Genomic DNA, 14,139 nt, shown 5'->3' with positions numbered 1-14,139 from the left:
ATCCGACGGAGGGCGAGAGATTTGGGGGTGCGAGTGAGGCAGGGAGGGAGGGCAACAGCGCTGGGTTCGCGAGGGAGGGCGACGACGCTGGGTTCGCGATGGCGACAGTGCTGGGCTCGTGAGGAGGGCGACGGCTCTGGGTTTGCGAGGGTGAGGGCGACGGCGCTGGGAGACTTTGGGGTACGAGTGAGGCAAGGAGGGAGGGCGACGGCGCTGGGCTCGCGAGGGAGGGCGACGGCGCGGTCGGAAGGGATGAGGATGGGGCGGCGGCGAGTGATTTCGGATTTGGGGGCAGAAGGGCCTAGGGTTTCTAACTTGTGGGCCGCTAGACCAAAATTAGCGCGGGAGCTGAATAAGGCAGGGCGCGAGAAAGTGTGTGTTGGGGCCCATATGTTTTGGCGTCAGACAGACTAACGGTGTATATGGTTTTAGCGTCAGACAGTTCAACGTTATATATGAATATATATAGCGTCAGACATTCAATCACCAAATATGGATTTAGCGTCAGATAGTTTCTTGATCATGTTTAGCGTCAGATCATCCAAAAATAAAAAAAAGTTTTAGCGTCAGATGTCTGACGGCGATGTGGTGTTGTGGTGTAGTGACTTCATATTAAATCTTAAGATCTCGACACTACTGCAGATACATCATCACCCCACCAGTTTGTAACTCCACTTCACCATTGGTTTTCACCGATGTTTATGAAAGTAGGCACATATAACTGAAAACCGGCAATGGTAAAACTTCATCACCACCAGTCCATCATGCAATCCTGTGGTGATGAAGTGGACATCACAACTGGCCTAGCATATGATCTGACTATGATTTTCTTGATCATCATTGCCAGTTTTATCCCAACGGTTTTTCTAGTGTTGACAATGATTGTATTGCTATCGAATTTTATGGTAAACCAAAAATTCCAAAAAGATTGTATTGCTTATTACTCTTTTGTGGTACTTATCGAAGGCCATGTGTGACATAAAATACAGTGAATATAATTAGATAGGAACTAATGAAAAAACAATATTTAGCATAATAGAGTGATTAGCTTGTTTTACGTATTTAGCGTGCCTATGAAGGGTTGGACATTTTGTTCTCTCCTTTCCAAGTCAAAAACGTTGAGAATGCAATTTTTTAGGTTGATGTCATGAAAAACAAAATGGTTCCTGTATTTACAACACATAATGTAAATTAGGCCCAAACATGAGACATATAACAAAATTAGGGACAAATTAAATTAGGACACATGTTCGTGTAGTTATCGGGTAAAAGTGTGGATGATTAGTCTTGTTTGGCTAGCAAACCCTTTGTCAATTCATTGATAGTGCAATTGTCCTGTATTGCCTTCTCATTATACACACCGGTTTCAAGAAGTCTATGTTAACCCTCTCAAACTACATTTGTGTGCCTTTTAATCATAACAAAAAATGTAATTAGACATGCAACTCAGTGGTAAGATGTCTTTATTAGCGACAAAACATACATGGTCCACAAGCTCATAATTATGCATTTCAAGGACAATCTTTTAGTATAAGTGATACAATGTCAAAAACTCTACCCACAATACACCTTGCCCTGCCATATGAAAAATGTTTGTCCTTATACCTCACCTTTATAATGATACAACTATGTTATTTGTACCAATCATGCAACTATTGCATTCTTGGTTGTAAACTTATGACATTTTCGACAGCACTAGATCAGACCCTGCTTAAACAGGCATATACATAACACACATCCTCTATATCCTGCCCATGCTGAAATTTTGAAATGCTTTCTTCTATCATGTTGTTATTGTTGACGGTTCTTAAGTATCAATTTTAATTATTAAATAAACAAGGAAAAGGACCAATATACAAACAACACCTAGAATTAGGGTTTGATCTGACAGAATTCTACGAGTTTTGTTGTTTATCTCTTTCTGCATGGGGTTATCAGGAAATAAGGAAGAAAGGCCCACATGTCGGGATTACATAGAGATATTAACGTACCGCGCAATTTTCTACCATCTAGAAGACTCCAGAAGCCACAGGAACGAACGGGAAGGCGATCGGGCCCGGGGGCAGGGCGCCCGCCCTGGTGTCTCCACCAATCAGAGCCAACTTCACGGATCATGCTCCACCGACCTAAAGGATCAAGGATAACCGTTCAATCAATGTCGGTTTGATCCAACGGCCCACGTTCACCTAAGGGGACTATATAAGCAGACCCCCTGGCCCCTGGAGGAGAACAAGTTCATCATAGAGTTGAGAGGTGCCCTCGAAGGATAAACTTTCCTCTAAATAGACTTAGGGCTTAGCATCTAATGTGAGAGTAGATTAGATCTACTAGATTGAGAGAGATAGAGTGGAAGTGTAGATCGGAGGAAGCCCGGCCTGTCGGTGTCTACTCTGAGGTTGTACCTGCGGGATCAAGTTCTCCTAACCCGAAGCTTGCTCCTAGGATTCTTCAGTAATTCGACTTCTAAATTCTAGTAAGTTCTTGTTTTATTGTTCTTTGGTTTATGAGTTTACTTTGATCTCTTCACGTAGAGTTTAGAGTAATCATCTCTAGCGTAAACGTGGTGTTTGGGCTAGGATACTCATATATATCCCATGACTAGCTGGACCGTGGTAGTAGCGAGGAACGTGACATTTCCGAGTTACCTTTGCAGCCCATATCCCGTTAGTTGTATCGATAGGGTTTATAGGTGCGGGTTGAACATCCTCTGTGGTGTCTAGATTCCGTGAGCTTCCCCAACAGAACAGTAGTTCATCCTTACCAAGGTTAGAACGAGACTACGGTTGTAGTCTTCTCTATACATCACTCATATCGAGAAACATTCTTTGTAGCCTAAAGGTTAGTAGTAATAGACCGGGTTAGTCAGATGCACTCTTTTTCTTAGTGGTAAAAATATAAATACGATACTCTGGATAACATCCCGGTTGAAGTGCTCACTGATATCCGTGCGCTTGCGGATTAATTCCTTATTGTGTTCCCAAATATCAACAAGCATTTCTGGCGCCGTTGCCGGGGAGATAGACAGTTTGCTGAGATAACCTTGAGTCTTACTACTAGCTTGTATCTATACTTTTATCTTTTCTTATCTTTTTATATTCTTTATATTCTTTACTCTTACCTTATGTAAAACCAAGATTCTAAATCAATCTTTCAATTTGCAACACCTTCGGAAACTGACCTTTTACCATGGGAGTCATCACAGCCTATCCAAACATCCCAGTATAGGTTAAGTTCCAGGTTGATTGCCATGATTCAAAACCTATCTTTTTTAGGAAAGGAAAATGAAAACCCTTACCTTCATATTAGAGATTTTGAGCAAGCATGTGATTGTCTTCGCATTGAAGGAATTTTTGATAAAACTTTACGTTGGAAGCTTTTTCCTTTTTCTTTAAGGGGAGAAGCTAGACAATGGTATAATCAGAAGGTAGGTCAACAACGAGGGGAATGGGGAGTTTTACGAGCCAACTTTTGCCTAGATTTTTATTCCCTCGACGGTATCGGCGACCTTAGACTCGAAGTCCTATCTTTTAAACAAAAAGATAATGAAACTTTGAGAATATCCTACAAACATTTTTCTGATCTTTTAGAATCTGGTCCAAACCTTAATCTTGAAGACCCTTGTCACACCCAATTTTAAGGATAAAATTGAATGCAAAAACTTATGTGTGCCCAGGGATCAATCACACATAAGCCGACAAATTATAGGGAGTATCATCACAAGTGTTTATTACATAACGATATAACTCAGAGTCTTTACACTAATATAGCGGAAAATAAAAGATAACTCTAGCATGGAAGCTCCATCACACAGGCACGTCAACTAGCTGACCACAAGTCTAGAAATCCTCAGGGAAGTACTGGTAGTAGTCATTACCCATGCCATCTGTTACCCATCCGGGATTTTTATCCAAATAAAGAAAATAAACAAGTGTAAGTACACCTCGTACTTAACAAGTATAACAGGGGGTTCATGAGGCTCAAAGGCTAGACACTAGTTCAACTGCATGTAGCTTTTAGTTGTCACAATTTTAGCATAAGAGTAGCATCAAGTTGTCAAGACCCATAATAAACTCATGATCAGGTAAAGTGAATAGAGAATAGCATAAACAACATATTAACAATAATAACATTTAATGATTTGCCATTAGTGTTCATTTATTCTGTATTGGTCCAAGGCCGCTCGTGACCGTGAGCACGGCTGATATATCAGTTTTACACTCTGCAGATGTTGTACACTTTCACTGTGAGTCGTGATTTACCCTTTCGCCCGAGGTGATCAGCCCCTTAGCCCACTCCCAAGGAAGACCGGCAGGGTTCACTATGAAGCCTTTCAAAGGTTCGTCTAACAAGTTAGGGCCGCTAGGTTTCGTTAGTCAGTCCGTGTGACTCACCCGCAGGAATCCACGGTCTGCTATCCCCCACTTGCGCCACAAGGGTAACCACTAACAAGCTAGAAAAGGTCCTCATACTGAGCTAAAGCCAGAGCCATATAGCCCTCACAGTTGTACTGTATGTCCCGGATGGTCAGATACAGATAAGTCCTTATGGAGAGAAACTAGAGCACCATAAGATAGCCCAATGCTCCAGCCCTCTTTTCCAAAGTTGCTAAAAAGTCATCTTTTAATGTTTATTGCATAATTCTTCAATCAAGTTACAAGATCATGGTTTAGTGGAGCACTAGCATAAGCTACCCAACGCATAACCATAGGTGACAAGGTATAAGATCAATACTAGGAAATCCTTATCAAGGAGACACATGCAATATGAATTGTGTGATTAAAGTTATTAGGAAACAAGGATGATCCCATGCTATACTTGCCTTGATCACACTGGTCCTGCTGATCCTGCTCGTAGAAGTACTCTTGTTCACCCACGAACTGCTCACCGTCTACTCATAACCACCACATCAACAGCAATCATCCAAAGACAATCATACAAAGCAAACAAGCCTATTATTAGAACAGTACACCAACAGTAATAAATAAAGATAAAAAGTTTATAAAACGAATCTACATCGCTCTACGATCACACAGACGTAAAGATCACGAAAATCGAAGTTATAACGAAGAAGTTATGATTTTCCTAATATTTCCTTTAAATAAATAATAGATTAAATCTAAACTCAGATTTTAAAAGTTGAAAACTTGTACTACAGTAGCATTAGACTATAGATTACGCGAAAACGAATCTAACGCAACTTGAACGGATTAAATCGGAGTTAAAACGAAGTTTTTATGAGCAAAATAGATTCGATAGCAAAACTGTAAATCTGGGAAACTAATTTTGAACTGCGCAGCTGAAATATGTTTTCCAATTTAGAAAACGTAAAACGGGAAAGCGTAAAGGACCAGGGCTAGAACATTAAAAAGCACAGGGGGTTTTCTGCAAGATAGCCGGCCGAAGGGGTATCCCTCGATCTCGGCCGTTGGATCTCAAATCGATGGTCACGATTAGATCGGGGTCGGGGAGGGGAAACCGGCCGCCGGAGTTGGGACCGATCCTGGCGGCGCCATGGCCGGAGTTGGCCGGCGCTGGGCTATCGGGTGCTAGAGAGCGGTAGGGAGCAAACCGAATACACCGGGATGCTCAGGAGCTTGTCGTGAACTCACCCGAGGCAAGAACTGCAACGAAGAAGGGCCGGCTCGGGCACGCGACGACGAACGGCGGACGGCGACCCTGGAAAGCAATCCGGCGAGGGTTAGCGAGGCACAGAAAGCTCGAAAGAACAAAAGGAGAACTCCGGCGACTTCGCAAACCGAAACCGAAGCTCGGCAAGCTGCTCGCGCGGCTCAGGACGCACTGCAGCGGCGGATTGAAGATGCGGCGGATCTCGGCGGCGGCTTTGGCGAACTCGGCGCGGTGACTGCGGCTCGGGATGACTTGGGGGGCTAGCGGGGCTTCGGGCGGTATATAAAGGATGGCAATCGGGCAGAAACCGGACTTGTTCGCGTGAATCGCGCGCGGTTGTTGAATTCGACTCGCAACCGGCTCGGACTCAAGGTGGAAGACGAGCCTGACAGGGCGGTCCCACCTGGCAGTGGCGCTGGAGCGTGGGACCCTGCCGTCAGTGGCTGAGGCAAGGAGGGGGAGGCGCGCGGCGCTGGATGTCCACCCGGCCACGATGTGGGCCGCGCTGGTGCTGGGCCGCAGCAAGAAGAGAAAGGGGGGAGGGGGGGGGAATGCGGGCCGCGGGGGAGAAGGGGTTGGGCCAAGCCCGAGACAGGAGGAAAATAAAGGAAAACCTTTTCCATTTTATTTCTTTCAGCTTTTACTCCAACCTCTAGAAAAGAATTTGCAAAACCTTTTTGAAAAACAAGAACTCCACTCAACAAAATATATGCAGCGGCATGAATGCACATACATGTATCTAGACCTTATAGTGGATTTTATTTCAACAAAAATTATTTTCTTACTATTCCCCAGTGCTCACATCAAATAATTAAAGCAATTAGCCTATTTGGAAAAGTGAAATTTTTAGGGTGTTACAACCCTGTTCTTTTATTTCACTTTTTTCGAGGTCTTCAGAAAAATCACAAACAAATGCTACATACAATGTCTAGAGGTTCTTTCTTTCGCATCACTACTGATGATGCTAGAGTGATCCTAGATAGAATCCTAGAAGCTGAGATAGATAATATCCTTCATGATGAAACCCACGAAGCCGAAGTAGACACTCTGCCAAATTATTCATCTACTTTAGCTATCCCAAGTTCTGAGCCACAAAAGGAAGTAATTCCACCACCTGATTTCATGTTGGATATAGAATCTGATCTTTTTTGCTGATTTTGGAAACATTTCAAACTACCATTCTATTGACAGACCCCAAAACGGCCATTTTAGCATTTGTTTGCCAATTGAACATCAATTGAGAGAGCTTATCGTAGTCATGAGTAGCGAATGGTTGGAAGAGTCAGAGCTTTCCTCTAATGTGATCCGTTTGGACACACCTCCTATAACTATACGCTGTGCTTATGATTCTGATCACTTTGATGCTCTCTATAATCTTGTTGTGGGGATCAACATCATGTCTGAATCTTTTGCACTTAAATTATTTAAAAATTTGGTCTTAACCCCCACAACAAAGGTCATAAAGGAATCTTCGGGACGATTAGTCCCCAGTCTTGGAATTATTAATGTCCTACCCTTATTAGTAGAAGGCTCCATGGTTCATTTGAACTTTTATATCTTTGATACATGGGACTTCGACCTATTGATAGGACAACCTTTTAGAAGACTCCTTTATGAAGGTCATACTAGAAAGCTACACATTTATTTTGGAAAAACTTTTAAATTTCCCATAACAATTTCACACTCCTTAAATAATAAGGCCGTGTCATATCTTTTGCCTGATCCTATGGAGGAGGTAAAGGCTGCATCTCTAGAGCTTTTAGATGAACCAGACTTAGAAGAAGAAGCTTCTTTCTTCATAGAAGAAGATGCTGAACCTTCTGAACCTAAACCCTTAGACGAGTTTGCAGAAACGCCTAGACCTCCCATAGAGCTTAAAACTTTACCACCCGGTCTTATCTATGCTTTCCTAAATAATAATCCAGAGTTTCCTGTGATCATTAGTGATAAACTCACTCAGGAGCAAACTCTACGTTTGATGACCATTCTTGAGAAACATCACTCAGTTTTCGGCTACTCACTCCAAGATCTTACAAGAATCAGTCCTATAATCTGTACCCATCGTATTCCGACAGATCCTTCTGTTTCACCTTCTCGAGAGCCTCAACCTAGACTTAACAACGCGATGAGAGAGGTAGTTAAAAATGAAGTTATAAAGTTGCTGCATGCAGGGATTATATATCCTGTGCCGCACAGTGAGTGGGTGAGCCCAGTTCAAGTTGTGCTTAAAAAGGGAGGCATGACTGTCGTTATGAATGAAAAGAACGAGCTAATTCCGCAACGCACCGTCACAGGGTGGCGGATGTGCATAGACTATAGAAAACTGAACAAAGCCACGAGAAAGGATCATTTTCCGTTACCTTTCATAGATGAGATGCTAGAGCGATTAGCAAACCATTCGTTCTTCTATTTCTTAGATGGATATTCAGGGTATCACCAGATCCCGATCCATCCCGATAATCAAAGCAAAACCACTTTTAGATGCCCATACAGAACTTATGCTTACCGTAGAATGTCTTTTGGGTTATGTAATGCACCAGCTTCTTTTCAAAGATGCATGATGTCTATATTTTCTGATATGATTGAAGAAATTATGGAAGTTTTCATAGATGATTTTTCTGTATATGGAAAAACTTTCGATAGTTGTCTTGAAAACTTAGACAAGGTTTTGCAAAGATGTGAAGAAAAGCGCTTAGTACTTAATTGGGAAAAATGTCATTTTATGGTTAGGGAAGGAATAGTGCTGGGACACCTAGTGTCTGAAAGAGGTATTGAGGTAGACAAAGCTAAAATTGAAGTAATTGAACAACTACCTCCACCTGTGAATATAAAAGGAATTCGAAGCTTTCTTGGCCATGCTGGTTTTTATCGCAGATTCATAAAAGATTTTTCATTCATTGCTAGACCACTTACTCTTTTGCTAGCCAAGGATGCTCCTTTCGAATTTGATGATCCATGCCTAACATCTTTCAATTTATTAAAGAATCCACTCATCTCTGCACCAATCATTCAACCCCCTGATTGGTCGTTGCCTTTTGAAATTATGTGTGATGCTAGTGATTATGCTGTGGGGGCAGTTTTGGGACAAACTAAAAATAAGAAGCATCATGCAATTGCTTATGCCAGTAAAACTTTGACAGGAGCTCAACTTAATTATGCAACCAGTGAAAAAGAGCTTCTGGCTGTTGTCTTTGCCATTGATAAATTTAGATCTTATTTAGTTGGAGCTAAAATAATTGTTTACACTGATCATGCTGCACTAAAATATCTGCTCACTAAAAAAGATGCTAAACCTCGCCTGATTAGATGGATCTTATTACTTCAAGAATTTGACTTAGAAATAAAAGATAAAAAGGGAGTAGAAAATTCTGTTGCTGATCACTTGTCTAGAATGTATTTTAAGAATCCACAGGAAACCCCCATCAATGATTCACTCTGGGACGACATGCTCTACGGGATTAACAGGTCTGGCCTCTGGTATGCAGATATTGTTAATTTTATGGTTTCAGGGTATGTACCGCCAGGAGCAAACAAGAAGAAGCCTATTCAAGAAAGTCGTTCACATATATGGGATGAGCCATACCTCTTCCAAGTATGCTCTGATGGCTTACTCAGGAGATGTGTGACCACCGAGGAAGGATGGAAGATCATCGACAGATGTCATTCATCACCATATGGAGGTCATTATGGAGCATTCCGTACACATTCAAAGATCTGGCAGTGTGGATTCTACTGGCCTACAATGTATGAAGACATGAAGCAATATATCAGAAGATGTGGGCCATGTCAAAGGCACGGAAACATAAACACAAGAGATGCCATACCACTCACCAACAACCTTCAGATTGAGCTCTTTGATGTCTGGAGAATAGACTACATGGGTCCATTTCCCCCATCTAAGAAGTGTGAGTTCATCTTGGTGGCAGTTGACTATGTCTCCAAGTAGGTAGAGGCATTACCTTGCACGCACGCCAACAACATCAGTTCAAAGAGGATGTTTGAAGAAGTTATATTTCCAAGATTTGGAGTTCCCAGAGTAGTGATAAGTGATGGAGGAGCACACTTCATCGACAAAACGCTTTAAGCAATATCTATCAAGACATGGAATCCGTCACAACGTCGCTACCCCCTACCATCCTCAGACAAGTGGCCAAGCAAAGACTTCCAACAAACAAATCAAGAATATTCTTTAGAAGACAGTCAATGAGATGGCCAATAGCATGGAAAGACAAGTTACCCAATGCACTTTGGGCATACCGGACAGCGTACAAGACTCCAATTGGAATGTCCCCATACCAATTGGTGTACGGGAAGACTTGCCACCTACCTGTTGAACTAGAATTCAAAGCACACTGGGCCATAAGGAGATGGAATATGAACCTAGATGTCGCTGGAGATCATAGAAGAATGCAACTATCAGAATTGGAAGAATGGCGAGAGAAAGCATATCATAATTCGAAGATCTATAAAGAAAGAGTCAAAAGGTGGCATGACAAGAGAATCAAGAAGAAGGAGTTCACACCCGGAGATAAGGTATTACTTTTTAATTCCAGGGTGAAGCTTTTTGGGCATGGAAAACTCCGGAGTAAATGGGAAGGACCATTCAAGGTAATTAATTCATCATCCCACGGAGCTGTCACACTTCAAAATGACGAAGGTATGTTATTCAAGGTAAATGGTCAATGTCTTAAGTTATTTTTAGAGCCCAATAAAGAATTAGAAGAAATAGACAAAATCCATTTCTATTTTCCCATGGAGAATTAGAGCCCAACCTTTTTAATCTGACATTTTTGGGCCACGTATATATTGTTCTAATAAAGTTTGCATCTAGAAGCACGCTCGAGGAAGCGGGCCCACAGAGGGGCCAGGCACAGGGCGGGCGCCCTGATGAAGGGGGCAGGCGCCCAGCCCCTGTTCCCTCTTAGTCCTGATTTCCTCCTTCGCGATAAACACATTTATGGTAAACCAAATAATCATACAGATGGAAAGTTTTGGACGCACGACGGCGGGAGTAGCCCGAGCAAACCCTAGAGGCACTTTTTGACCCCTATATAAACAGACCCCTGACGTCAGTTTTCAAACACCAATCTATTCAAGCCTTCTCTTCTTCTTCTATTAGAGCTTGCTTAGTTCCTCGCTGCGCCAATGGCCGAAGAGTTCCACGACGATTGGGAAGTCGTCCCCTACGACCTCAACAAGAAGCCCAAGGAAGACCCCGACGCCCACGCTCTCGTCCCGGCCAACACAGAGCGACACCTAGAAGCCATGCCATTACGCCAGCGCAGCTCCGCCCAATCCTACCATGCTCAACCAGTTCTCACCACACCGCCACAACCCCTACTTCCCAAGGGACCATCAGCCAAGAAAGAGGGGAGGAGCGACCTTACTTTGAGGGAATCAGAGCAGCCAAAGTCCGTTTCATCCCTCCAAAGGCAGCCCAAAGCACGCTCTCAATGCTCTCGAGACACCTCCTAAGCGTCGCAAGACTATAGTAGATATTGATGAGGACGTTCGTAGGCTAGACAGGATCATCATAGAGCTCCAGTCCTCTTTTCACTCTATCACTAGGCAGGTCTCTAACCAGAACACCATTATACTAGGCCTTAGGCATGATCTTGCTAGTGCCAATGAGAAGATCAGGGAGTTAGAGCGCCGCTAAGTTATCTAGATTAGATCTTGAGGCAATGCATCTTAGTTATTTATCATTAAATTCGGTTTAGATCTATTATTAGCTCCAGTTCATTACTAGTCATTTGTAATAAATGCCTCAAGATTAATAAAGATTATTATTATTATTATTATTATTATTATTATTATTATTATTATTATTATTATTATTATTATTATTATTATTATTATTATTATTATTATTATTATTATTATTATTATTATTATTATTATTATGTCTTGTGTGTCTCTACTTTATTTTTTGTGCAAGAAAGCAGAAAACAAGTATGGGGAAGATCCCTCGACATGCCAAACACACTTCGACTACACCACTCCACGATTCAGGTACATACTCTGCACACTTTACACATACACATATATCTTGGATTATGCAGAATATTGTCTCCGACATGATAAATGAAAAAGATTAAAAGGAATCTAATCATGATTAATCTCACTCTGTGATATTTCCTAAAAATCTGCAATTATAGAAAAATCATTTTAAAACCCTGTGTTATTTAAATCACTGTGGAATGTAAGATGGTAGAGTATGAGTACCTTATTCTTGATATCAATGCTGCTTGGAGAATTTATCTTTAAAAATTCTAGCTACCATCCTCAGTGTTTTATATGCCTGATAAACCTGAAAATATTGATAATTACAAAAGCTATCTAACCTATATTGAGTTTGTTCAAAATGAGTTAGACCCTTATTGAGAGATTTATCATGCTCTTAAGATCAAGATATTTACTCAGAAAGATTCACTCTTTCGAAGTATTATTGCATTAGAGGCATGGGCTATGCAAAAATATGAATATTTCGAGGAAATAAAAAGGAGTAAGTGCTCGACAACCTCGCAGAAAAAAATGAACGAGTGTCCGGCAGTAGAATTAGGGGTACCTCGATATCCACCTGAAAAAAAGAGAAAAAGAAGAAAATGATAGCCCATGGTCCCTCTAATAAACAATATGTCAGTAAGAGTTGACAAGTTTTTTTAATTTCCAAAGTCTTTGATCTAAGAGTATGGCATTCCTCTCCTCGGATCCCGTTTTGATCAGGCAATAAATGCAAGGTAAGTATGCCTAAGAATTTTTGCAAATTAAAACAGCCTCAGTGACATATACAAAAGACAATGAGTGACCTGAGAGAACCTATGAGAATAAAGGTATGCTAAATTTCTTTTCAAAAATATACAAAAACTCCAAGTGATATGATTAAGAAGAAAGGAACTCTACTCTTGACCATATATTTCCCTGACTACGGTACACAGTGGATTTTTACACCCTTCACGTATGAAGAGAATGTTTTACAATGTTTTAACCCTAGATATTTTTCTTAACCATCCTTTTATCGAGGACGAGTAAAAGCCTAAGTATGGGGGTATTTGTTGACGGTTCTTAAGTATCAATTTTAATTATTAAATAAACAAGGAAAAGGACCAATATACAAACAACACTTAGAATTAGGGTTTGATCTGACAGAATTCCACAAGTTTTGTTGTTTATCTGTTTCTGCAGGGGTTATCAGGAAATAAGAAAGAAAGGCCCACATGTCAGGATTACATAGAGATATTAACGTACCGCGCAATTTTCTACCATCTAGAAGACTCCAGAAGCCACGGGAACGAACGGGAAGGCGATCGGGCCTGGGAGCAGGGCGCCCGCCCTCCCCCCTAGGGTGCCCGCCCTGGTGTCTCCACCAATCAGAGCCAACTTCGTGAATCATGCTCCACCGACCTAAAGGATCAAGAATAACCGTTCAATCAATGTCGGTTTGATCCAAGGGCCCACGTTCACCTGAGGGGACTATATAAGCAGACCCCCTGGCCCCTGGAGGAGAACAAGTTCATCATAGAGTTGAGAGGTGCCCTCGAAGGATAACCTTTCCCCTAAATAGACTTAGGGCTTAGCATCTAATGTGAGAGTAGATTAGATCTACTAGATTGAGAGAGATAGAGTGGAAGTGTAGATCGGAGGAAGCCCGGCCTGTCGGTGTCTACTCCGAGGTTGTACCTGCGGGATCAAGTTCTCCTAACCCGAAGCTTGCTCCTAGGATTCTTCAGTAATTCGACTTCTAAATTCTAGTAAGTTCTTGTTTTATTGTTCTTTGGTTTATGAGTTTACTTTGATCTCTTCGCGTAGAGTTTAGAGTAATCATCTCTAGTGTAAACGTGGTGTTTAGGCTAGGATACTCATAGATATCCCCTGACTAGCTGGACCGTGGTAGTAGCGAGGAACGTGACATTTCCAAGTTACCTTTGCAGCCCATATCCCATTAGTAGGATCGATAGGGTTTATAGGTGCGGGTTGAACATCCTCTGTGGTGTCTAGATTCCATGAGCTTCCCCAACAGAACAGTAGATCATCCTTACCAAGGTTAGAATGAGACTACGGTTGTAGTCTTCTCTATACATCACTCACATCGAGAAACATTCTTTGTAGCCTAAAGGTTAGTAGTAATAAACTAGGTTAGTCAGATGCACTCTTTCTCCTAGTGGTAAAAATATAAATACGATACTCTGGATAACATCCCGGGTGAAGTGCTCACCGATATCTGTGCGCTTGCAGATCAATTCCTTATTGTGTTCCCAAATATCAATAGTTATCTTGCAAAAATTGGGACCGTGTGAAAGCCCAAGTTTGGTTTTGGTAATTAATGACACCAAGTTGCTAATGCCTTGTGTTTAAGTGACTTGAGTTAGGCATAGCAACACATGTGATGAAGGTGCAAGGTGGCATGGAAAGGTGTCCATATGATCACAAAGAGATGAAGCATGAGATAGAGATCATGGTGATAGACAGGGAGTAAAGTGATCAAGGCAAAGGTATAAACATAGGGTTTTA

This window comes from Sorghum bicolor, chromosome 10 (genome assembly GCF_000003195.3).
Source record: "Sorghum bicolor cultivar BTx623 chromosome 10, Sorghum_bicolor_NCBIv3, whole genome shotgun sequence".
NCBI classification, from domain to species: Eukaryota; Viridiplantae; Streptophyta; class Magnoliopsida; order Poales; family Poaceae; genus Sorghum; species Sorghum bicolor.
Note: the sequence above shows the minus strand (reverse complement) of the source record.